This window comes from Centropristis striata, chromosome 14 (assembly GCF_030273125.1).
Source record: "Centropristis striata isolate RG_2023a ecotype Rhode Island chromosome 14, C.striata_1.0, whole genome shotgun sequence".
Lineage (NCBI taxonomy): Eukaryota > Metazoa > Chordata > Actinopteri > Perciformes > Serranidae > Centropristis > Centropristis striata.
The window spans coordinates 10,831,006-10,856,221 of NC_081530.1; positions in this window are offsets into that span (position 1 = coordinate 10,831,006).

The window sequence follows — 25,216 nt, forward strand, 5'->3', positions numbered from 1 at the left end:
CAACATGGGTCTAAAGTGACCCGACAGAGTTTTTATGTTCTATATCTTTGAAAAAAAATATTTTTATCATTCAGTATTCCAGGTTTTCCTCAATTAGTTTGTTTTTGATCATCATACATCCTAATTTTTATGTTTTCTTTATTCATTTTTGAAATAAATCCCTTTTGTGTCACTACCCTTCCAATGCACAACAGGGTTAAAAAACGACCCATATCCATTTTTTTAGCTAAGTAGCTAAACTTAGCTACTTAGGAGGGTTCAAAAATTACCCATATCCATTTTTTTGCTAAGTAGCTTGCTAAGCTAACTACTTAGCTAACTTCTTGGCTTAGTAGTTAGCTTAGCAAGCTACTTAGCCAAGTAGTTAGCTATGTAATAATACAAAAATGATGTGAAATGAAATAATGATCTGTTGTTCTCAAAAACAAGATATTTAAAGAATACTTGGAATATTCAATCATAAGATAAGTTAGTATCAAAAGATAAAGCACAGAAACACACAGCAAGCATTAAATATCAGGTGAAATGAATGTGGGTCATTTTTGACCCATGTTGTGCATTAGAAGGGGTGTCAATATGTTGTGCATCAAAGGGTTAATTCAAGAAATCTTGTCAAGTGAAATTATCTGTTCATGCAGCAAGATAATTTCCCTCAGATTTAGTGTTTTTATCTTGTTTTTAGACAATACTTTCTTTGCAGTGCAGGCATAAATATGTGTATTATATATAACAAAATGTTCAGGGTTGTAACTAAACCATTAAAAAGTATTTAAAGGGACAATATAATGACACTTCCACACTCAGGGGTTTTAAAAGTTCTGATTTTAAACTCATTAATTTAGAGGTTAGACTGAGAGGGAGAGAGATCTAGAATATTTTACTTGAGCTGCAAAATTATCTTAAGCTCAAGAGGATGATGATGAATACTAACTGAGTTCAGCCACCTCTTCATTTATCACATCAGGACTGGATGCACGCTCAGAAACATTTTCCTGAGCTCCCCTTCACATCCTTCTCATTACCTGGTTTAGTGCAAGTCATACAGGGAAAACCTCTGCACCTTGCAAATGCTTATTCGAATGCAAAGCTTGAATGCTAAAAATGTACTCCACCACTCAGTGCCTGAAATAATTACCCTGTGCCAGATCTCTTTTCTTATGTGAATGGTCTCATCATTTTGAGTTTTTATAGCTTTTCCCCTTTATTCACATGTTCAGTTAAAAAGGAAATGATGCACATTTTTTGAAAATGCAGATAAGAATAAGGCATTCCATCTAATATGAAATTGGATATTCTTTGTCCTTAAAATAGCACTTCAGCTGCACTTTTTGGACACTTTTCTCAGCATATTACTTGATGGCTGAATAACTACCATCAACTTTTAATTAAAGAGATGAGGGAAACTATGATGTATATTTAAGGCCTAATTAGCACGCCGACTCAGGGGAGCGAAGTGATTAGATGAGTAAAGACTCCCAGTGGATGCTGCAGACGAGCACACATACAAATGCATACACACACTTGCATTCTGAGGGTGTTTGCACTTGGACTCCCAGCCTAGCAGCACTTAAAGTGATGTTTCACTTTGGTGTGACATTTTCATTTTCCAGCATGCCGTGCTAGCTTTCTATTCACCTTTGGCGTTTCAGGCTTTTCCTCGCTTTCTTTATCAATAATTGGAGTCAAGCACAATTATCTGCTGAATGAAAAAGAGAGAAAACATACACACAGTGCTATCAATAACAATAACATCACAGAGCTGTTACAGTGGTAGTTTTCAGAGCTCTATCAGTAACGAGGTCGCACAATGAATAAAAAAGCAAGGGAGGGATGTTTGCCGGTTTCCAAGGCACAGAACATTGCATGAATACGTCAGTGACTTCAAGCACTGGGAAGGCTTTTGTTGAAATAGCCATACTGGAGTTTAGACACTTAAAACAGCTGTAATTGTGGATAAAATGACAATTTCAAGAGCACATGCAGTCAAGACGGGAAATTGTAGACACAAGGAGCACGGCAATGTCTATAATTTGAAGAACAAAGAAAAGTCAGTGTTAGAGAACATTTTCTTCTACTTCTAGAGAGACAGTGACACGAGGCAAATACTTTGAGACTCTTCAGGTAATCATCTTACCCTCCTTGATGTTCTTGTGTCTTACCGTGCCACATACTCCAATATTATCACAGCTGCTGTGTTTATATTTAACCTGTGAAGCACAACCTATGTGAATCTGTGTTTCCCTGAGCAGTGCACTCACTGTCTGAAGCCAAGGATGATCTCTCAGCTTTTCTCTTGCTGGAGGACAGCCTGTGATGTTGGCTGCTTACAGTACCTATTGGAATACAGCCTAACACTTCATACAGGATCATCAACACCTCCTGTTTTAAAAAAGCATCTTCACATAAACTTGTTTTTCCTGACCTTTGCTAGTTTAGTTGCTCGCTTAGCTGCATGAGGAAGAAGTGTACACCAGGGTGTGTGTGTGTGTGTAAACAGTGACATCACTGCTGGGTGTCGTTATGACAGTAACAAAGCACACTTCTGACCAGCAGGCAACAAGTTTTCCAAACCACATGACACACAGACTGTACATTGATGGATACAGTATGACTTTTCTTGAAATCTTGGACATCTCAAAATATGTTTTGTTATTTCTGGAAAAGCCACTCTACTACTAGTTTTTAATGAAGCTAGCTAGCAACTACTGTATCTAGCTGCATGCATTTGAAGAATGCTTTAAGATGACTAGTGGACTAGGCTGTTTCATTCTTACCCAACAATATAATTTTGTCAGAATGTGATTGCACTGTTCATCGATGAATGAAATACTTAGAGTTTAAGAGCCCAAAAGACCCTCTTTACCAGCTATTCTCAACCTTGGGGTCCCTGACCCCAATTGGGGTCCGGAGAAGATTTCTGGAGGTCGGCAAATCATTTTGGAAGTCAGCTCTGACTCCACTGTGTGTTCATGTGTTAATGTGTTTTAGTCGTTTTGGTCATTTAATGTCTTTTTTTGGTCATTTTGTGTCTCTTTTGGTCATTTTGTGTGTTTTTTAAAATCATTTTGTGTCTTTTTTTAGTCATTTTGTGTCTTTTTTTAGTCATTTTGTGTCTTTTTGGTTATTTTGTCTTTTTTTGGTCATTTTTGTGTCTTGTTTTGTAATTTTGTGTCTTTCTTGGTAATTTTGTATCTTTTTTTCTCTGGCTTGAAGCTGACTGTTACACACTCAGGAGGTCAGAATGCCCAAATGCTTTTGATTATGAGACATTCTAACAGATCCTTGATTCTTACGCCGGGATTTCACTGGATGCGTAACGACTCCAAAAGTGGTCCGTCCGCAACGGCTGCGTATCTACGCAGTCCGTCAACACCCACCGGATCCGTCTGTGTCGGAGCTGTTGCGGACAGCAGAGTCACGAGGACGCACGAGATCTCGCAAATTCACGCCTAATCAATTGATATAACTGGAAGATAATCAACATCTCCTCGTTAATGACTGGAGACAAATCCAGGGACTCCGTCTTAACGAGCGCTAACGAGGTCGGCCGGCTTGTTAACAAGAGCCTCTTGTTAACAAGCCTAAAGCCTGATTTCCACCGGGCGCGTTACTGCAGCGTAACGTCAGCGTCGCGTATGACGTTGCAAATAGGTAACACTCTAATCAATGAGAGCATTTCCACCGGGCGCGTAGCGTAACGTTACTGCAGCGTCGCGTCATCGTCTCTACGCGAGCATTAGGTAGGACTTCTATTTCTCCGCGAGACGCTGCCAACTCGCGTGAATCTCAACAGAGCAGATCGCACCAGACAGGAAGTCCGACTCAGATTCAGCGTAAAACACTTCCGCCCCTTTCAAAATAAAACACAATACGCAGTTCATGCAGCCTAAAACTACTTCACATCAACATTATGTTATGACCGGGGCACCAGATCGGCAATCAATCAATCAAAGGGTCTCAGAGGATCGGCGACACGGAAGACAAGAGACTAATTGTTGAAGTGGAACATCATACAATCATTTATGACATAACATATTGTTTTTATAAGGATAGATGGTCAGATCAACATATCTTTCACCTCAGAGAAGCAAAGTAAGTTGGTTTTTGTTGTTGTTGTTTACTTTATACACACAGTTTATCCATAGACTGTATAAATAGAGTTTAAAGTTTATCACGGGAGCTTGCGGTCTCCCGTATGGTCAGGATTATCGCGTGATCTCGTTATCTCGCGTGTATACGGCCGGCTCGCTAAACTGACGTGCTGCTGCAGTAACGCGTCCGGTGTGAATTGACAAGACGCAGCAAAAACGCTGTGGAGACGTGCTGCTGCAGTAACGCGTCCGGTGGAAATCCCCAGTTAGTGATCTCTGTTTGTTTACAACAAGCACCGGAGTGAGCGGTGTCAGTGGGGTGAAAAGACGAGTGAAAACCTCTAACCTGTTGATTTCAGGTCTTCAAGTTATGAAATACGATCCGCCGTGAACCTGAGGTACTTTATTTTGAAAATATACCGGATGTTTTATTTTGTGTCTGTGCACGACTTCCTCTCCCGAACGATCTGTTCTGTGCTGAATTTATGCGTCGTGCTCCGTCGTCCGACAAAAATAGAAGCTCTGCGCAAGTGTTGCGAGGGCTGTCGGATGGCCATGTGTTGTCGGACTCATTATGCAGTCGGTGGAATCTCACACATTGATTATAATGGGTGCGTAACGGCTCTGACGACGGATCTGCAGCCGTTACGCATCCAGTGGAATCCAGGGGTTAGTCCTTCTTTGGAAGTCTTAATGGAGGGAGGACATTACAGCACCTGCTCTCATCTGCTATGACAGGGGGACTTGTTTTCTGAAAAATAAAACTTTCAATTTGTTCTCAGACGACTGCTTTGTTTGCTGGACATGACTCAATGTTAGTCTGACTGAAACATTTCTACCCCACTAGACCTACCGCTGGGTCCATCAATACAAATTCATGCTGCATGGCCAAGCATTGTTGTAAACCACGCACAAGTTAATTTGAAATCCTTTACAAGATCTCAAGGCTTTCAAAGAAACTCAAGTGGACTGAATCTGGGGAAACTTGTTACAAAAAAACCCCTAAAAAATATGCAAAAATATACAATAGAAAGACTGATATTGGATTCATGAGATGATGAAAAAAAGGGATAACCAATATATAGTGAATTTCAGCTGGTGTAGGTACCAGATGGAGTCGGGGTCCTTCGTCTGCTGCTGATTATGTCACACAAAACAGCAAGGCGACTGGGACAAACTAAGTAGCTTTCGACTTATAGATAAATAGACAGACAGACAGACAGACAAAGGTTTGTACATTAACAGGAGTCCACACACCACACCCTTATAGTCAAAATAAAAAGCAGTTTATTGCTGCTTAGCACACAAATACACAAAACTTGTACATTGTACTCCCATAATTCAGAAAGCTACCCAGTAGGCCTATGTGCTAAGTGCTTTAGCTTACTAGCTAATGTTAGTTTACTTTCCCTCTCTGGTAGTCAGTGTGCTAAAATATTCATATATGCTAAAATCTAATAGTTTTAGCTAGAAAGAGGCATTTTAATAGTGTTTCAGCCAATGGTTGTGTAACTAAACACATAACAAAAACTAGAATTGAAAAAACATTTTCGTTCACTGAAAAAAAAATACAAACTAGAGTTTTTTTTAAAATGATAACTAACTGAAACTGTATTTTGTGGTTACAAAACGAACTAAAACTAACTAAAATTGTAGTGAAAATGTATTTCATTTTCGTCTTTGTCAACTTTTTTCATACGTAAACCTTTTTGGTTGATATGAAATTTATTTCATCAATCTGGTTTTATGACTTAATAAACTTATTGGGGCTGAGATGGATCAGACAAAGGAAATAAAGTCACATTTATTCTGACTTTTTAAAATCTGGCACCCAACAAAAACCTAATTACAAAAAAACTAAAACTAACACTAAAACTAATAAAAACTAAACTAAAACTAGGCATTTTCCAAAAAATAAAAACGAATTAAACTAGCAAACTCACTCTAAAAACGAATTAAAACTAACTGAATTTGAAAACAAAAAAACTAAAGAACAATCCAAAACTATTATAACCTTGGTACGCATGGCGCTCTGTCTGTCTGAGTTAGCAGCACAGATCTCTGCTTTGCTACAGAGGACTGTTGGCTTCACACACTAACCTCCCTCAGGTGTTGTGAGGTCAGCAGGAGGACGAGGGACAGTCATCCCTGTGCAGACAAATCACTCCCAGAGGCTCAGAAGTTCCCTGCTACAATAGGTGCGCAATATGACCAGGGATGTGATCTGAGAGATAAAAAAGACATTTTTCATTTAACCTCAACTTTCAACCACAGTACTGCACAAAATCAGTTTTGAACTACTGGTGGTCAGATAATCACAAGTTCTTCTTTACTTCTGGTAAAGATGTACTAAATATAGCAATCCATCAAATATAAATGAAGATTGTTGAGAAATATATTTTAAGAGCCATTTTGCTTTGATTGTTTATTTGTTTGTTTGTTTGCGCCTCCCACACCGGGTGGAGAAGAGCGCTCATTATGGGTTCTGATGTCATGAGTTAATATAAGGCACCGGGAGGCACACAGTTTTTTGACCGCATAAATGTGATGTATAAATTGGAAATATAACTATTTGTTTAAGATAGAGGTATACCTTTCTTTGGAAAAGTTACAATAAACTCAGTTATTTGATATACGGAAACTAGACATTTCATTTGTGCGCGTAAAACACTATAAACGGTATCTCATCATACTAGTGGCATCTTTTTAGAGTAGCAATCGGGTCACTACATACATTAAGGAAACCTTTAAAATTAAATTATCTGACTCCAACACAAAATCCTCACCTTTTTCTCTGCGCCGATCGTTTGATGGGGAAAGGATGAGCAGGAGACGTCCGAGTTCTCAGTTTAACTTCATTTTATTACAATACGTCAAGAAATGTGCAGTTACAGAGTCTCTGGGTTCAATCTACACTTCCCTGATTACACAAAGGCTGGTCAGTTCATGAAGTCTGGACCAGTCTAATTTCCTTGAACCCATTTTATAGCCTGACACAAGTTTTTTAAGAATGTAGATAGATCTTTTCCAGAAGGTGCCTTCTCTTGATATGCTGATTTGTCAGTTTATTCAATACAGTTATCTTTCTGCTCAGCACACCATGTCCGTGACCTGACCTGTTAACAAAACTTTCAAAACATAAACTCCTGCCTTGATATGACTTGCAGAGATATTATTAGAGACACAGATTTTGCAACAACCAAAATCCACATAAAATATATCTTTTTTGATGATAGAATCTTACTCTCACGCTACGATTACATGATGACTGTCTGAACAGAAGACGCAAAAGTGGCGTCACGTCTTCACTTTTTATTCCGCGTTTAGACGAGCATTTTCAGAAGGAAATCTGCGTGCATACGGTAACACTAAAGTGTGTGAATTGGATTGGGTATGCATGCCAGGCAGCATCACTTAAAGCCATAAGAGCATCTTTGGCTTGTGGAAGTTTTCACGCCACGCATTTTCATCAGCTACTCCTTCCACAAAGTTATCCACCATCCACTAGATCTCCCAGGTCTCGTCCAAAGCCGTCTGGCTCGCCTCCGACCAATTGGTGCATCCAAAATGTGATAGAGGTAATTACAGATCCTTCTCTGTTCACTAATACTATCTGTACATATCCTGTACATTTGGTGGAAAGACTCCTGTTAGTTTATTAGAGCTGCCAGAGCAGCTTGAAGGTCCGACGTAGGGCTGGGCGATATATTGACATAAAAGATATATTGATATCTTTTTAAATGTGATATAGAATTGGACTATATCGCATATATCGATATAATTCATTTTATTGTTTTTTTTCTTTCTTTATATATAAATGTTGCCCTTACTAGGGTTTGTCATATTTAGTTATTTTGTAATTTTCATTATTCTTTTCTCATATAAATATATTCATTTCAGAAAAAGATTGGCCTATTTTATTTCATAGGCCATTTTTATCTAAGATATCTTTTTATTTAAATGTGTACTTTATGATTTAAAAAAAAAAAAAAATCTTTGTTCACTTAAATAAACGGTTTCAATAAAACTACTTGTAACATGTCATATTTGACTTTGACTGAACATTTGCTCCCACTTAGTGATAAAAATATCGGGATATATATCAGATATCAATATTCAGCCAAAATATATCGGGAAATGACTTTTGGTCCATATGGCCCAGCCCTAATCCGACACATGGAAATAATCCCACATGTTTGTTTATTTCCCTGTACTTGCACATCTATTTGATGTAAATGCGTAGACAGACACGATACGGCGGAGCAGATTACAGTTTTCCACTCTGCAGGCTGGTTTCACATTTTTGCGTTTTTAAGCCCCAAAAACGACGTCACCGTCTAAACGAAAGGCACTTCCCATGAAATGTTTTGGCATTCTTACCCGCAACCGTCCTCCAGAGAAAGTTTAAGCAGATGGAGTAAATGTATTTAGTTTAACAACAATATTAGCACATGAGCATTGTAGCAAAGCATATTGCATGATTAATCTATCAATGCACAGGGAGAGAGGGCACACACATATAGTGATTTAGGCACGCATAGATAGTGGCCTACGTCAACAGAGACAGAATAACAGATTATTTCTAACAAGATATCAACTGTGGATCAAAGTTGTGCAACAAATGACATTGCCATCCACTAATGTGGTTAAATAGAACACGCACAAAAACACCAAAACAGTTCAATTAAATGAATTATTCTGAAACCTGGCTGTATGTAAATGTTGATTTGGGACAACACAAGAATATAAATCCCATTTTCCCTTTTAACTTACATATTTCATGCAGTTTATTGTATTATTCTGCCATACTGTGTGTATAATTTACCTTTGTGTGTGTATTGATTATTGCCTTATGATGGTCACTACCTGTGGATCAGAGTTCCATCCATCCACCTGTCCTCTTTATCCTTATATGATCCAACACAGCGCACATTATGTACAGCCACTGTTCTCAACTAAGTTTCAGCATGTTTTTCTGTGCCTTTGTTTGCTTTCATTAAACCATTGCAGCTCTGTGAACAATACAATAGCAAAGAGTCTATAATACGGTCTCCCCTGACTGCCGGTCACATGACAACATGGGCTCAAGTTGTCTGTCCCCCATTGTGCCCGTTCTAATGTCGTAGAAAATCTTTAAAGAAAAACACTTGACGACCAGATGAATTCGAATGACAGCCTTGTGCGGGATTTAATTGGCAGATAGTAAAAACAGATGACAACACATCAAGGTTCAGAACAACTCTGAGGGACAACGCCTCTGACCAGCTAATTTCACTTCAGTTCGTGCGTCATTGTTTCTTTGTAACTAAGGTTTTAATGTCCTGTACTTTCCTGTTATGACAATCATTTGATATGCGAGTACACTTGGGAGATTATGTTCTTATTCTAATGTTATCGTATCAACCAGAGCATCCGCTCAGGATGCGCTATGCTGACTTTTGTCCAAGAAGTTTTCCTTTCCCATGATCTGATATTTCACCTGTGTACTTAGGTTACATTTCAATGTGGATCCATCTATGGATTTATCCTACACTAACAGCAATACCTGCTGTCACAAGGAAATAACAGCAAGGTTTCCCCAAAATGTGAAAGGAACTGATTTATATATGAGAGGGACTTATTTATCAAGTAGTTATTAGAAAAAAAAATAATAATAATAAGGGGGTTGTCAGTTTTTCTTTCAATTTTAACAAAAGCTATTTTCCCACCCTCTACATACACTTTCAGTAGCTTGAAATGTGACGTTAGTGCAGCACATGAGACTATGGCGGGGCAGATTAGAGTGCTTTTGATGAAGTCTCCTTGCTTGGCCGGAGGTAGATTTGTGTCAAACTGTCATTATAGCCCATCTGAGCGGTTCATGCCAGGCTCGAATCAAACCCAACACTGATTATGAATGCCGTCAAAAGACGCTTTTTCCCTCAAAAGAGAAAACACCATGGCCTTTGTGAAATTCCTGCCCTGGTTGTAGCTGACTGCAACTGGATGAAAAAAAGGTAAATGTACCCTGGAGATTTTGACTACTACTAGCACTATGTAATGTTTTTTAGAGCGATGGTATCATGCCAAGAATGTAGCAATTAGCCCCGATCAAGGACTAAGAGAACATCGAGCAAGCAAACATTAATGAAATCAAGGTTTTAATGAGGTTAATGAGGTTTCAAATTATTGCCAAAATCAACTTTGAAGTGTTTTATGAGAAGAAAATGCATTCAATAAGTTCATGAATGTCAACGAAAACACAGCGTTTGGTCAACGCCATTGACCAATAGAAAGCTTCCTAGATATTGCTGACCTTTGAGGGGAAAAAGAGCCAAAAAGTTCAAAATGGAGAAAGAAAGAGCAGCATTTTGTAGGTGTCACGACATTAACTGCCATGCATAGGCCTTTGGGCCCCCAACAATTAGCAAATATCAGAAAAGAATTACAAGTAATTTCTAGAGAGGGTAAAAAAACGAAGCCCAAGAAATGAGTTAAAGGCAAAAACATTTTTTTCTCAAACAATAATTAAACTTTTTAGTTTATCTCTGGTACATCAACTAAAATGATCCAACACAGTGCACATTATGTACAGCCACTGTTCTTAACTAAGTTTCAGCATGTTTTTCTGTGCCTTTGTTTGCTTTCATTAAACCATTGCAGCTCTGTGAACAATAGAGTGATTGAAATGTTTATGGATCGCACACTCTGTACCTGAGATGAGCTTCTTGATTAGACTTTCCACTGGATTCTTTAATTTTGCTTCTCTATTGTAATAATGAACAAAGAGACAACAATCCTTTAATCGTTTAACACTTGCATCTTTTACACTTTCTCTCTTTGTGATTTGCTTTTTTTGTGTTTGTGTGTGTAACTGACTTGTGAGTAGATTACACAATTGGTTTAAATACAGTTTAAGAGGCTTTTCAATAATCCAAAAGGAGAACACTGCTTGTAAATGCTTGTGTTTGGCACAAAAACCTCAAGATTAAAGCTCCATGTGATGACTTTTCAGAGTAAAATAGCTGTTGTAGCCAGGCCTGGAATTTCATCATTTTCGGGCCAAGGCCACTTGGCCTTTTGTGTTGTCAATTTTTTGAGGGCACAAAGGCCATAAAATAAAACAATGATTTTAAGTCCATTTCCATAATGACTTTAATTCAAGGACTAGTAATGATGCTTCTGAGGAAGATTGGAGTCTCAGCCGAAACAGTCAAGCAGGTAAAGAAACATCTCCTTGTAAAGTAAAATGCATCAATCTTGTGCACTTTGAGAGGTAAATGAGAGCAAACACCTCACATTACATTATTCACATTCGGGAGATACCGTATTATAGAATCTTTGCTATCCTATACTGTGTCATTTTTAATTGCTGTCAACATGCCTTCCACTGAGAATTTTTTTGCCCATAAAAGCCCAAATTTGGTGGCCTCCCGCAGATTGTAATACCACTATTCCATCATATGCACTGATCTTAATTATTGCATGTTTTAAGAATTATTTTAAAGGAGAATAAAGGTTCTTGTATATTTTATTTAAGGCATCTTATTTTGACAGTCTTGTAAATTCTTTGGTTGATTCTGTTAACACACTGTGCTCTTATTTTGAAAGCTGCATGCGTTTAGCGACAGGAAGTTATTCAAAACAGTAAGTCACAGTTTAGTGCGATTAAAACAACTTTAATTGTTTGCTAATGATAGCTGGCGGCTAACTAACAGCATATGCAACAGTGTGTTTGGACCTCTGACGGCACGGACAGGTTGATAGTATTTAGTTCGCCGTGTGCGCAAATGCAGACGGTGAGAAACGTAGAGATGATGTGGGGAGAGGACTGATACAGACAGGTAGGCACACGGCACGGTGTGTAAGTGTGTGAATGCTCGCATGTCTCGGAGGAGGACGGAGAGGTGGGTCGGGTTTTGACTGACTGATGAGTGACTGACACTCTGCTGCTAACGGCAACACAACGCTAAATAACTTTATATTATGAATAGTGTAGATATATGTGACCGGCCTCAAGGCTAGGGTTACCTGGGCCAGTAGCTAGTTTGCTGCACAGTCCTGAGGGTCCGTGAAGCAGTAAGGACAGAGACACGTTATGTGTTTGCGATCAACTTGGCGCCATGTTGTCATGCTCTAAGATTACCAGAGTAAAACTAAGAGACTTAAGTTCCTTTTGCAACCCGCAAATCCTCCGTAAGGCTGAGTGCATTTTAGCCTCCCCGAGCCGAGCCCTTGCGGGTGAATTCTCTCTGTTACCTTCAGGGCGCCGTTATGCCCTTCCTAGGTGTAAAACAAATCGCTTCTCCAAATCATTCGCCCCCCTTGCACTAAGACTTTTAAATTCTTCATAGGGTTTTTATTTTATTTTTATCTATTTATTTATTTTCCAATGTGTCCATTCTAAGCTCCATGTTGTCTGATTTGTGTTGTGTCGACTATTTATGAATTGACTATTTGTTGCTGGCCATGTGGGTCGTATGAACCACGACAACCTGCTGCTCAAAATGAATTGCCCCTTGTGGGATTAATAAAGTTGTTTGAATTGAATTGAATGTTTTATTCTGCCGGTCACAAAATGTCATTAAGCATTCAACTGGCCTTAAATACACAATTGTAAAATACACTGACCTCCTAAGCGAAAACAACTACTGAAAGAGCCAGCATTGTAGCTGCAAAAATACTTCTATGCGAGGAGAATATTATTACAATGTCAAATGCATGACAATAATAAAACAAAACAGTTAAATAACAATAAAAACACATTAACATATATTTGTTTTTCTTGAGAACTGTTCCGATCTGTTTAAGTAAGGCAAAATTATTTGGTAGCTACATTATCAACAATCACAGGGCTCCAAAAGACCACAAATTCACCACAGTTTTATAGTTAACTCATGGATCCAAAACAGACTACTTTTAACAAATATATGGTATTACATTCAGTAACAATAATACATACTATTTCCACACTATTAAACATAGCCGATTTAAGCTAGGCAGTAGAACACACAAACCAACTAACCTACACTTTCTCTGAATGCCTATTTCAGTCATATCACTGTCAGAATATGTATGTAAGACTTAATCATTATTTTAACTCATTTTATGCTGTTTTAACCACATTTAACATACCTGTGAAGCAGTAAGAACAGAGACACGTGATGTGTTTGCGATCAACCTGGTGCCATGTTTTATGACATGACAACATGGGCTCAAGTTGTCTGTACTCCACTGTGCCTGTTCTAACAGCGATACCTGCTGTCACAAGGAAATAAGGGGGGTGTCAGTTTTTCTTTCACTTTTAACAAAAGCTATTTTCCCACCCTCGACATATACTTTCAGTAGCTTGAAATGTGACGTTAGCGCAGCACATGAGACTATGGCGGGGCAGATTAGAGTGCTTTTGATGAAGTCTCCTTGCTTGGCCGGTGGTAGATTTGTGTCAAACTGTCATTATAGCCCATCTGAGCGGTTCATGCCAGGCTCGAATCAAACCTAACACTGATTATGAATGCCGTCAAAAGGCGCTTTTTCCCTCAAAAGACAAAACACCATGGCTCTCGTGAAATTCCTGCCCTGGTTGTAGCTGACTGCAACTGGATGAAAAAAAGGTAAATGTACCCTGGAGATTTTAACTACTACTAGCACTATGTAATGTTTTTTAAGAGCGATGGTATCATGCCAAGAATGTAGCAATTAGCCCCGACAAAAGGACTAAGAGAACGTCGAGCAAGCAAACATTAATGAAATCAAGGTTTTAATGAGGTTAATGAGGTTTCAAATTATTGCCAAAATCAACTTTGAAGTGTTTTATGAGAAGAAAATGCATTCAATAAGTTGATGAATGTCAACGAAAACACATAAAACATTAACTTTATGGCAAAACAATTGATTATAATGGAATTGCAGCCATCAGAGGGTTTGTTCAAGAGGGCTTAAATAATCTGTGGGAGCTCAAGTTTTAGTGAATTGTGACAGGTAACTGTACGCCATTGACCAATAGAAAGCTTCCTAGATATTGCTGACCTTTGAGGGGAAAGAGAGCCAAAAAGTTCAAAATGGAGAAAGAAAGAGCAGCATTTTGTAGGTGTCACGACATTAACTGCCGTGCATAGGCCTTTTGGCCCCCAACAATTAGCAAATATCAGAAAAGAATTACAAGTAATTTCTAGAGAGGGAAAAAAATGAAGCCCAAGAAATGAGTTAAAGGCAAAAACATTTTTTTCTCAAACAATAATTAAACTTTTTAGTTTATCTCTGGTACATCAGCTAAAATGTACCCATTTGTATCTGTGTTTCAAATGTTATAACCATAATCTCCCCGCCTTTCATATGGTATCCCCTCTCTTTTCTCTTTCTCCCTTGTTTCAAGGGCATCATATTGCTTTATCATATTGCCACCCTGTTCAAGGACAGCTTCCAATGCAAAAACATGTCTTATGGTCAGTTTGACTCCTTTGAATATGTTGCCATTCAGTCAAAATCACCCTATAGAGCAATCTATTTGACCATCTACAGACCCCCCAAATATGATGCAAGGTTTTTTGATGACTTTGCCAAACTACTGTCTGTTGTGTGCATAGATTTTGACTGTGTTGTTTTAGTAGGTGATTTTAACATTCATGTTGATAATCCTGAAGATAGGTGTGCTAAAGAACTTTTAAATATTCTGGATAACTTTGGGCTTTCTCAGCATGTCACAGATCCAACACATAACAGAGGACACATATTAGATCTAATTATTACCAAAGGTCTTAATATCTCTGAGGTTGTGGTGAACGATGTTGCTCTTTCTGATCACTACTGTGTTTTGTTTAAAATGACCACCCTTGCCAATCCAACAAAAGGTGAAGCAGAGGTAATCAGGAAGCGCTATATAAATGAAAACACTTGTGCATTATTCACCCAGGATTTTACACCATCACCAACCCTGCCCTCTGCTCCAGTTGATGACCTTGTTAACAGTTTTAGTTCCAATGTTTTGACTGTTATCGACTCTATCGCCCCAATTAAGACCAAAGTTCTGTCGGGGAGGAAAAAGTCACCCTGGAGAAACGCAAAACTAGTTAAAGTGCAGAAAAAAGTATGTAGACAAGCTGAACGCAGGTGGCGAAAGAACAAACTCCAAGTATATTACGATATTTATAAAGAGGGTCTTCGCAACTATAATCAAGAACTGAAGAATGCAAGGCAGTCATATTTTTCAGAGATTATCAATAGAAACAGTAATAATGCCCGCACACTTTTTTCTGTAGTAGACAGACTGACAAATCCCACAGCATCAGTCCCTCCTGAGCTGCTGTCTAACAAGTCATGCAATGACTTTGCAGCCTTCTTCACAAACAAAATATTACAGATAAGACAAGCAGTGTGCAGCTCCAGCTCAGGAATGATAACACTGGTGCCTTCCCATCCTCTAGTCAAGCTCGGACATTTTAGCCTCCTAGATTACACAACACTCACGGAAACGGTTTCAAAATTAAAGCCCACAACCTGCTGCCTTGATATTCTGCCTTCAAACTTTTTTAAAACTGTTTTCAACTGCATAGCTCCGGATGTACTGCAGATAATAAATTCTTCTCTCCAAGCAGGACAGTTTCCACAGACTTTGAAAACTGCAGTAATAAAACCTCTCCTAAAAAAATCTAATCTGGATTCCACAACAATTAGTAACTATAGGCCAATATCAAATCTGCCATTTCTGGGGAAAATCATTGAAAAGGTTGTTTTTGAGCAAATTCATGCTTTTATGATGCAAAATAATCTTTTTAACACATTTCAGTCTGGATTTCGGCGACACCACAGCACTGAGACTGTACTTATCAAAGTCTTAAATGATATAAATCTGAACACTGATGTAGGCAAATCCTCTGTCCTGGTTTTACTGGATCTCAGTGCTGCATTTGACACAGTTGATCATAACATACTAGTCAGCAGACTGGAACAGTGGGTGGGGCTCACTGGCACTGTGCTACAATGGTTCAAATCTTACTTACAAGATAGGGACTTTTTTGTGTCAATTGGAAACCATGAGTCTGAGCGAACTAAGATCACATGTGGGGTTCCTCAAGGGTCCATTCTCGGACCGCTTCTATTCAACATCTATATGCTACCGCTAGCTCAGATTATGGAACATCACAACATCTCCTACCATACTTATGCCGATGACACACAACTCTACATTTCAGTGTCCTCACACGACTACAGTCCCTTACTCTCATTGAGTAACTGTATTCATCAAATCAATGAGTGGATGTGCCAAAACTTTCTCCAGCTAAATGCAGAGAAGACAGAGGTGATCATTTTCGGCCCTAAAAATGAAAGATCTAAGATCAGCGCTCACCTTGGCTCTATGTCATTGACAGCTACAAATCAAGCCAGAAATCTTGGTATAATTATTGACTCAGACCTGAACTTCAACAGCCATCTAAAGCTTATCACTAAATCTGCCTATTACCACCTGAAAAACATAGCTAGAATTAAGGGTCTTCTGTCCAAACAAGACATGGAAAAACTTATCCATGCATTTATTTTTAGTAGGTTGGATTACTTCAATGGCATCTTCACAGGTCTTAACAAAAAATCAATCAGGCAGCTGCAGCTGATCCAGAACGCTGCCGCCAGAGTCCTCACAAACACCAGGAAACTGGACCATATTACACCGGTCCTTAAATCACTACACTGGCTTCCTGTGAGTCAGAGGATAGATTTTAAAATCTTACTGCTGGTCTACAAAGCTCTGAATGGTCTCGGACCAAATTACATGCTTGATCTGCTCCCTCTCTATGAAGCATCCAGACCCCTTAGGTCATCTGGAGCTGGCTTGTTGCGTGTCCCAAAAACAAGAACTAAGCGGGGTGAGGCAGCTTTCAGTTATTATGCTCCTCACCTGTGGAACAAACTACCTGTAGATCTGAGGTCTGCCCAAACGGTCAGCTCCTTTAAATCAGGACTAAAAACACTATTGTTTACTGAAGCGTACTCTTAACTTTAACACTTATCTGCTCTACTCTACTGCCCTTACTTTTTAACTACACAATGTTTGACTTGTGCTTTTTATTATTTTATCTCTTTTTTTTTATCCTGCTGTATCTTCCCTGTTTTAATTGACTGTTTTTATTGTTTTCAATTGTGTCTTGCTGTTTTTAATGTGTATGTAAAGCACTTTGAATTACCTTGTGTTGAATTGTGCTATACAAATAAACTTGCCTTGCCTTGCCTTGCCTTTAATCTGATACAATAAAATCAAATCAAATCAAATCAAATCAAATCAAATCAAATCAAATCAAAGGAGCCGTCCACTGCTGTTTTTTTGGTCCATAAAGGTTTTGTGTAGTGGATGATCTGGGTATTTCAGGATGGCCTGGAACCTGCGGAAATCTCTGATCATTCCCTTAGTCTTTGAGGTGTTCGGTAGGAGATAGTTCTTGTGACTCCAGTCACTGAAGGATTTTATCAGATCCCTATATTCAGATTCCTGTCTATTCCTGATACACGCCACAATAGCAGTGTCGTCCGAGTACTTCTGGATGTGGCAGGACTCAGAGTTGTATTTGAAGTCCGCTGTGTACAGTGTGAACCGGAATGGAGCCAGAACAGTGCCTTGTGGAGCCCCTGTGCTGCTCATTAATGTCCCAGAAACCTGACGTACTGTGGTCTTCCTGTCAGGTAATCTGTGATCCAGTAGACAAAGGAAAGATCAACTCCCATCTCTGTCAGCTTGTTTTTGAGTATGTTGGGTTGGATGGTGCTGAATGCGCTTGAAAAATCAAAGAATATGATTCTCACATAAGCACCAGTTTCCTCCATACACTTCACTTCATGTGACCTCATGGGCAGAACAAGTTCCAACCGGTCTTTACTCTTTCCCAGAGCTCTTTTTTTTATTTTATTTTTTATCTCTATTAGCACCTTCAGTTTTTTATGCTTTAACACACTTTGTATGTGATAATTATGTAATTTGTATATTAGTGATGATTAACACTAATCATATTTGTGATACAGAATCATAATATTACGACAGTTTACTGCTTTATCACAACAAGCATCACTCAGGCTGTGTTTGAATTTGCATATTGATGTGCTCCATATTACATACTCAATCAGTATGTGCATACTGCCTAAATGAGCAATTAAATATGCCATTACCAACAGACTGTACAGGTTGAAGTAAACTGAAGCAATACACAATGCCCAAGTGACCCAGATACCCAATCTCAGGGACCCAACTCTTTTAATACAATTTCAGCAAGCATGTAAGAAACTCTCCTCTGGAGTTTGGGGCTATTTTGTCGGTTTTGGACTCCTTTTCATTCTGCCTGTATAAACCACTTAAAAGTCTTTACCATGCCGTGTTGATATCATTGTTTTCAGCACAACCTCACCTATATGACCTGATTATTATTTTCATTTTGACTTACTGGATCAACATTTTGAACACAAAAAACACACAAAAACACACCAAAAACATTAAACTTTTTTTTTTGTAAACAAAAAACACATAAAAACTCACAAAGAAATTACAAAGAACACACAAAAATACAGCATTAAAAAGCTGAAGGCACACTGCAAAATTAGAAAAATATCTGAAAAAAAAAGTAAAATCATGTTACCACACTTGGTCAAGGTGTTTTTTGTTTTTTTTTACCTTGGCTGAAAAACAGTTGCATTAAATTGGACATGGAAACTTGTGGAAAAGCCAAAACTTTAGAGAAAAGCTGACAGCAGGGCTTCATGCTGCTTTGTTTTTACGTTGTGACGTCATAAAGACGTCGTGCTTTCGTGGACTCCAGACACTTTACATTATTTCATGCATCATCACATGCTGGCTGACATTGTCAAGCTCTTGCAAACTCTGGTCCTCCATGACCAGACTGCTGAAGCTCAAATTAACAAGTAGCTCCATTGGTGACCACAGTCACATTGTCCACACATATTTATTCAGCAGCAGGTTGTGTTTTTGTGATGTCTCAGATGTCTTAATCCAGAGTTTAGGCCCAACATTTCAAAAAACTGTGCTGCTCCGCAAAGCCTTTTAGCAAACTGTCTTCTTTGCCGTGACTTATGTAAAGTCTGCAAAACTATCAAGGAGTAACGTACAAGTGCTAAGGTCACAGATGGCACTAATCAATTTGTAGATATTTGACCTCAGCACTCGTATGCTACTCCTTGATTGAGTTACATAGTGACGCAAGCCTTAGTTTTGCAGACTTAACACGACACGGACTTTGTATTTTCTTCTGTGATTTGAACCACAACAATAAGTAACATATAGAAAGAAAGTACTGAAACGAGAAGTGCTCAAATAATCAAGATCAGGGGTCTCAAACTCAAATTACCTGGGGGCCGCTGGAGACAGTATCAAAATGACCAAAAGAAAATACACAAAATGACAGAAAAAAAACGAAATTACTTAAAAAAGACACAAAATGACTATAAAAAGACACAAAATGACCACAAAAAAAAAGACAAAAAATGACCAAAAAAAAACACAGAATTACCAAAAAAGACACAAAATTATTTTTCAAGAAAGACACAAAATGACCAAAAACGACACAAAATGACAGAAAAAAACTAAATTACTTAAAGGTGAAACAAAATGACCAAAATAAGACAGAATTACCAGAAAAAGACACAAAATTATTTTAAAAAGACAAAATTACTAAAAAAAAAAAAGACACAAAATTAACAAAAAAAGGACACAGAATTACCAAAAGACACAAAATTATTAAAAAAAGACAAAAATTTATTAAAAGACACAAAATTACCCCAAAAAAAAAGTAATTAAAGGGACCTTCCACACAAAACACGGTAAAGTGCCATTCATATAACTCACATTAAACTTGCATATCAAGTTGGGGGCCACAAAATATCGTCACGAGGGCCGCAATTGGCCCGCGGGCAGTGAGTTTGAGACCCATGATCTAGATAATAAATGTATCAACAACTGGGTCCTCTGCCCACTTGTGTGGCTTTTGGAACTGAAGTGATATCACAGTGCCTACACACAGGGATGTTGCACTAATCACATTACCAGCAGTGACATTATCAGTCAGAGCCAAAAATTCACTCTGCATGAAAACATTAATGTAGGGGCCACTGCCATCAAATAACAAGTCTTTTTTTTGTTTTTATTTTAATTTCAGTTCAGTTTTGTAAAGTAAGACCCAAATGTAGCAGTCAGCAGTGATGGGACTACATAAAGCCAGACTCACCAACCTTACAGTATTACCTGCTGTCACACTTTTGGCATCTGCTCTCTGGGTACTTCAGCTAAAAGCTTTCAGTTTCCTCTTGCTGCCATGTGTGACAAACACCATTTCCATTGCAAGAGAGAAAACATGGAAAAATACACCTTGGTCAACAGTTTCAGTGATGGCATCCAAGTAGATGCTTTATGCCTGCCAGCAATTCCAACACAGCTGCTTTAGGGTAAAAAAAAATTGGTCAATTTGCCTCTATTTGAGCAACAGTTTGCAGTTGTACCACACCTCCTAAAGTGCTGCCTGCAAATGCTTGAAAACGGCCTTTGAGCTTCTATATTTTGTTCATGCTGGGGATGATATGAGATGCTGTCTGGATTGTCCCGCCACAATGATTCTAGACTGACTTGTTTCTCTTCATGGACCCTGCAGATAAGACTTGCTTTTGACAACATATGAAAATCTTCTCTTCTCCGAGTGTGAATATATATTGAGATCCTTAAAGTGAAACTTTTCAACCGACTTTGTGTATTTGCATTGAGGCTAGTATATGCAGATGAACCCTGTTTCATACATCTTGCTTGCACCCGGATTTCCCTGTTTATTTACCAGTGTATGATGCATTTGGTGGTGCTGACACCATATTTTGTGTTTCTGCAATGAAATAAAGCAAATATATCCATATTTATAACTACACTCACTGGTCACGTTATTAGCTAGCAATGGTGGTGTGTTCTTCTGCTGCTGTAGCCCATCTGCTTCAAGGTTGGACATGTTGTGTGTTCAGAGATGGTCCTCTACATACCTTGGTTCTGATTGTAATGAGTGGTTATTAGGGCCACAGGGCAATCGCACCGAGCACTGGTCAACTTAAGTTGTGAAAAACTGCCCAAAATTTTGCATTGAAATGAATGGGACGGCCGAAAAAAAATGAGCGAACAAGACCAATAATTGGAGATTTTCAAACGTCAATTTCTCCGGCATAATTTCACCTAGAGACTCCATTTAAACTTTAAACAGTAGACACAAGTCTTGTGTATTGGTGTATTATTCACATTTCGATTGGTCATATAGTTATTTATCAATCCCTGTTCAATGACCATGATCATTTTTGGAGAAATTCTGAGATTATAATGGGTGTGTATTGCATGGAATGTTCATGTCACAGTGTGTGACATCATTGCGCGTAGAGGGAGAGAAGAAATTGTCAAAAAATAAATTTGAAAACTGCGCTCCAGACCGCAAATTCCACTCTACCGAAATAATTTATTCAAAGAAACGTAGGAAAATTTGTCTTCTCACTCACAATCCTCTGGTAAAGCTGTCAGAGTTATAGTTTGGGCGTAGAGTCCACAGATGCACCACCAATACACACCAACAGCCTCATTGGCTCCCATATTAAAACGCGTAGAAAAGCATATTTAACAGTTTTTCAGATCGCTCTTACAAAGCTATTTCTTCATTTTTCTTCACAAAAAAACATATGTAGCTGTTCAGGAAGAACTTAAGACCCTCAAAGTGAATCAATGATAGGTATTATGGTTTTGCCAAAAATGTTTTCTGTTTGAGGCCAGAAATTCCAGTCTGTCCACCTCTGGCTGCTGTCACTGTTCTGGAACATTCTACAGCGGCAGTTAATTCGGTTGATTGCTCTGCTCTGATTGGTCGACCCCAACGCCTTTGATCCTTTGATGTGATTACAGTTACAGTTACATCATAGTGTACATACACCGGCCGTAGCCCCCGTGGCCCTTTCAGAATTTCCCCAGAAGAAATTTTCTAGTTTGAGTTACTGTTGCCTTACTATCATCTGGAACCAGTCTGAGCATTCTCCTCTGACCTCTGGCATCAACAAGCATTTTTGGCTCACTGGATATTTTCTGTTTGCATTCTCTGTGAACCCTAGAGATGGTTGTGCGTGAAAATCCCAGTAGATCAGTAGTTTGTGAGTCCAAAACCAAAACCAAACCAAAGGCCGACTGCGTCTCCTCGTGTCATCTGTGTCTGGGCAAAAATAGCATTTGACCGAATCACAAAGACTATAGCCAACAGCTATAACATTTGCACAAACAGTATGTGGTTCTATTTTCCAAAGCATCCGATATCCTGATAACATATAACATATTTATATCATGTTTTGTCTCTTCTTTATTGGCACTGACGCGGGGATTTGTGCTATTAGGTGTTTATCTCAAGGCTCCCAATTCCAAGAGTGGGTGGTAACATTTACTTATGGCATTCATTTGCATTTCCTTTTGTCAGATTTTTTCAATTTGGTGAAAAATATGCTACTTTTCTATTCACACCACTGTCTCATGCAGCAGCTTGGGGCTGCAAAATATTCTACTGCAGCCTTAAAACCACTTCAAAATCTCTCCTCGTTTCTGCAACATCAGGCTGTTATTGTCCCGGCAACCCTGGGAATGTAGGCAATCAGATGGCCATCCTGTGTCTGTCATAAGCGAGCTGCATGGTGAACAGCTTTTCAGGTATGGATCATTTGACAGATCCTACCTGGCGTGATGAGGGAATGGAGGAGAATAGCAAAAGGACCAAGCAATAACTCCAAATGGGCATGTGCAGTGGCATCTCATTTTCCTTAGATCTCCACAGACTGTGGCCACAAATGGGACATTATGCAGGCTTAAGTGGGATTGATTTGGCAAGAAAATTAATAGCACATTGCAGCATTTGAGCTGAAGGTATGTTATCGTCTGCAATCACAGCCTATTGAGAAAAGATAACAGACTATTTGACTGATAATTTAGGAGTCTGCCATCAGCCTGTGAACTTTATTCTTAAGAAAAGCAGATTTCAGAGCAGAGCTTTGACTATACGGTAGGGCTGGGCGATATGGACTATCAATATAATATGGAGTATCAATATACGATATATATCCTATTTTTAATCACAAAGTGAGAGCAAATGTTCAGTCAAAGTCAAAAATGACATGTCACAAGTAGTTTTATTGAAATCGTTTAAATGAACATAAATACTGTATAACAACCAGAGTGCCTTTTTTAAAAAAATCAAAGCTCCATAAAGTGCACATTTAGATAAAAAAAATATCTTAAATAAAAATAACCTATGAATAAAAACGGGCCAATCTTTTTCTGAAACAAATATATTTATATGAGAAAAGATTAATGAACATTACAAAAGAACTAAATATGACAAACCCTAGTAAGGGCAGCATTTATATATACATGGTAAATGGTAACCTGCACTTATATAGCGCTTTTCTAGTAGCTTTGCGACCACTCAAAGCGCAGACTACACTCATTCACCCGTTCACACACACATTCATACTGGTGGCAGAGGCTACCCTAAACGGTGCCACCTGCCACCATTGGGAATTCATTCACACACCGATGAACACAGCATCGGGAGCAATTTGGGGTTCAGTATCTTGCTCAAGGATACTTCGACATGTAGGCTGCCATGGTCAGGAATCGAACCACAAACCCTCCGATCGGTAGGCAACCTGTTCTACCAACAGCCGTCCCATAGAAAGAATATAGAAAGATAGAAGAATATAGAAAGAAAGAAAAAAATTACCATATCGATATATGCGATATGGTCTAATTACATGTCACATTTAAAAATATATATCGATATATCTTTTATATGGATATATCGCCCAGCCCTATTATACGGTATATATTAAAAAGTCCAAAACATTTTCAAAGGTGGATCTGAAAACAGATGACTTGTTGATGTTACATCCGAATGACCAAAAAGGTAAGAGTCCAAAATCTTTCAGGCACAGAAAAATGTGGCCAAAGAGTCCCAGGCAAATAGCAGATATGATATTTTATCAGAGAGCTGCAGCGAGGCAGCATTTCATGCACTGGTTAGATGATGTTTGATGCTGCCTGTGAGGGCCGCTGAGATTTCTTTTGGCTCTGTTGGGCTGCGAGTGTGATGTGGCACCGCACTATCTCTATTGACAGCACATTTATCACACTTTGTCTCTGATAGCATTCATTTGCATGGGCCCATCTCCAGTCATGTAGCTGGAGGTTGCTGTGACAGTATGCTCATTTTTGTCCTAAAGCCACGCAAATATGCAAACATTTGTTCAATGCCAAACAGGAAGGCTGTGTTCTTTTATGCACAGCTGAAAAAATGTCATCCCTTTATTGCTCATTCTCACCATTTATTCTGGGTAAATGTTTACCATGCACTGTCACATCAGCTTCATATCATGCCTCACAGTACACGACAGAACAACACTTGACTCCTTGGATTTTGGTAATGGAATCATAATTTGTGTAAAGCATTTTTTTTCATATGAAAGTGAATCATTTTAAAAGAAGTCTTTGATGCAAACAATATTTTCTTTACAAGTAAATGGAACATTAAGATAGTGAATACAGAGAAAATTAATAACATAATCTATGAAAAAATAAATACAATGATACATAATGATAATATACTAAACTATGAATAGATGCAGTAATGGAAGTGTGTTTAAATCATGAGTTGTATTGAAAAATAGAGATTAAATAATTATATACATATAGAAATTAACAAAATAAATAAATAATAATAAATATAAAAAAACACATCTATTAATGATATTATTTTAATAATTTTAAACATCAATATATAGAATTTTGTGAGAATTTCTGAGAATTTTTTTTCATGAAAAACGAATCAGGCAGTTTTCTCATACCCTGTTTTGTTAAGATATTATGTAATGATGTTGTCAACTTTGTAATAGCGCAGAAAAGGTTAAATGACTGAAAGTTAATTGTCAATCAACTGATAGTTATGTATTCAGAAAGCATGCTTTTTAAAATTATTAAAAGATGTCCGTCCCTCTTCTGTGATGGGTACATTTTTTTGTCTTCATTGTGAATAAAATGATCTATTCATTGATAAATGAACTGGAATATTAATGGGACAGTTCTCCCCCAAATCAAAAATACATATTTA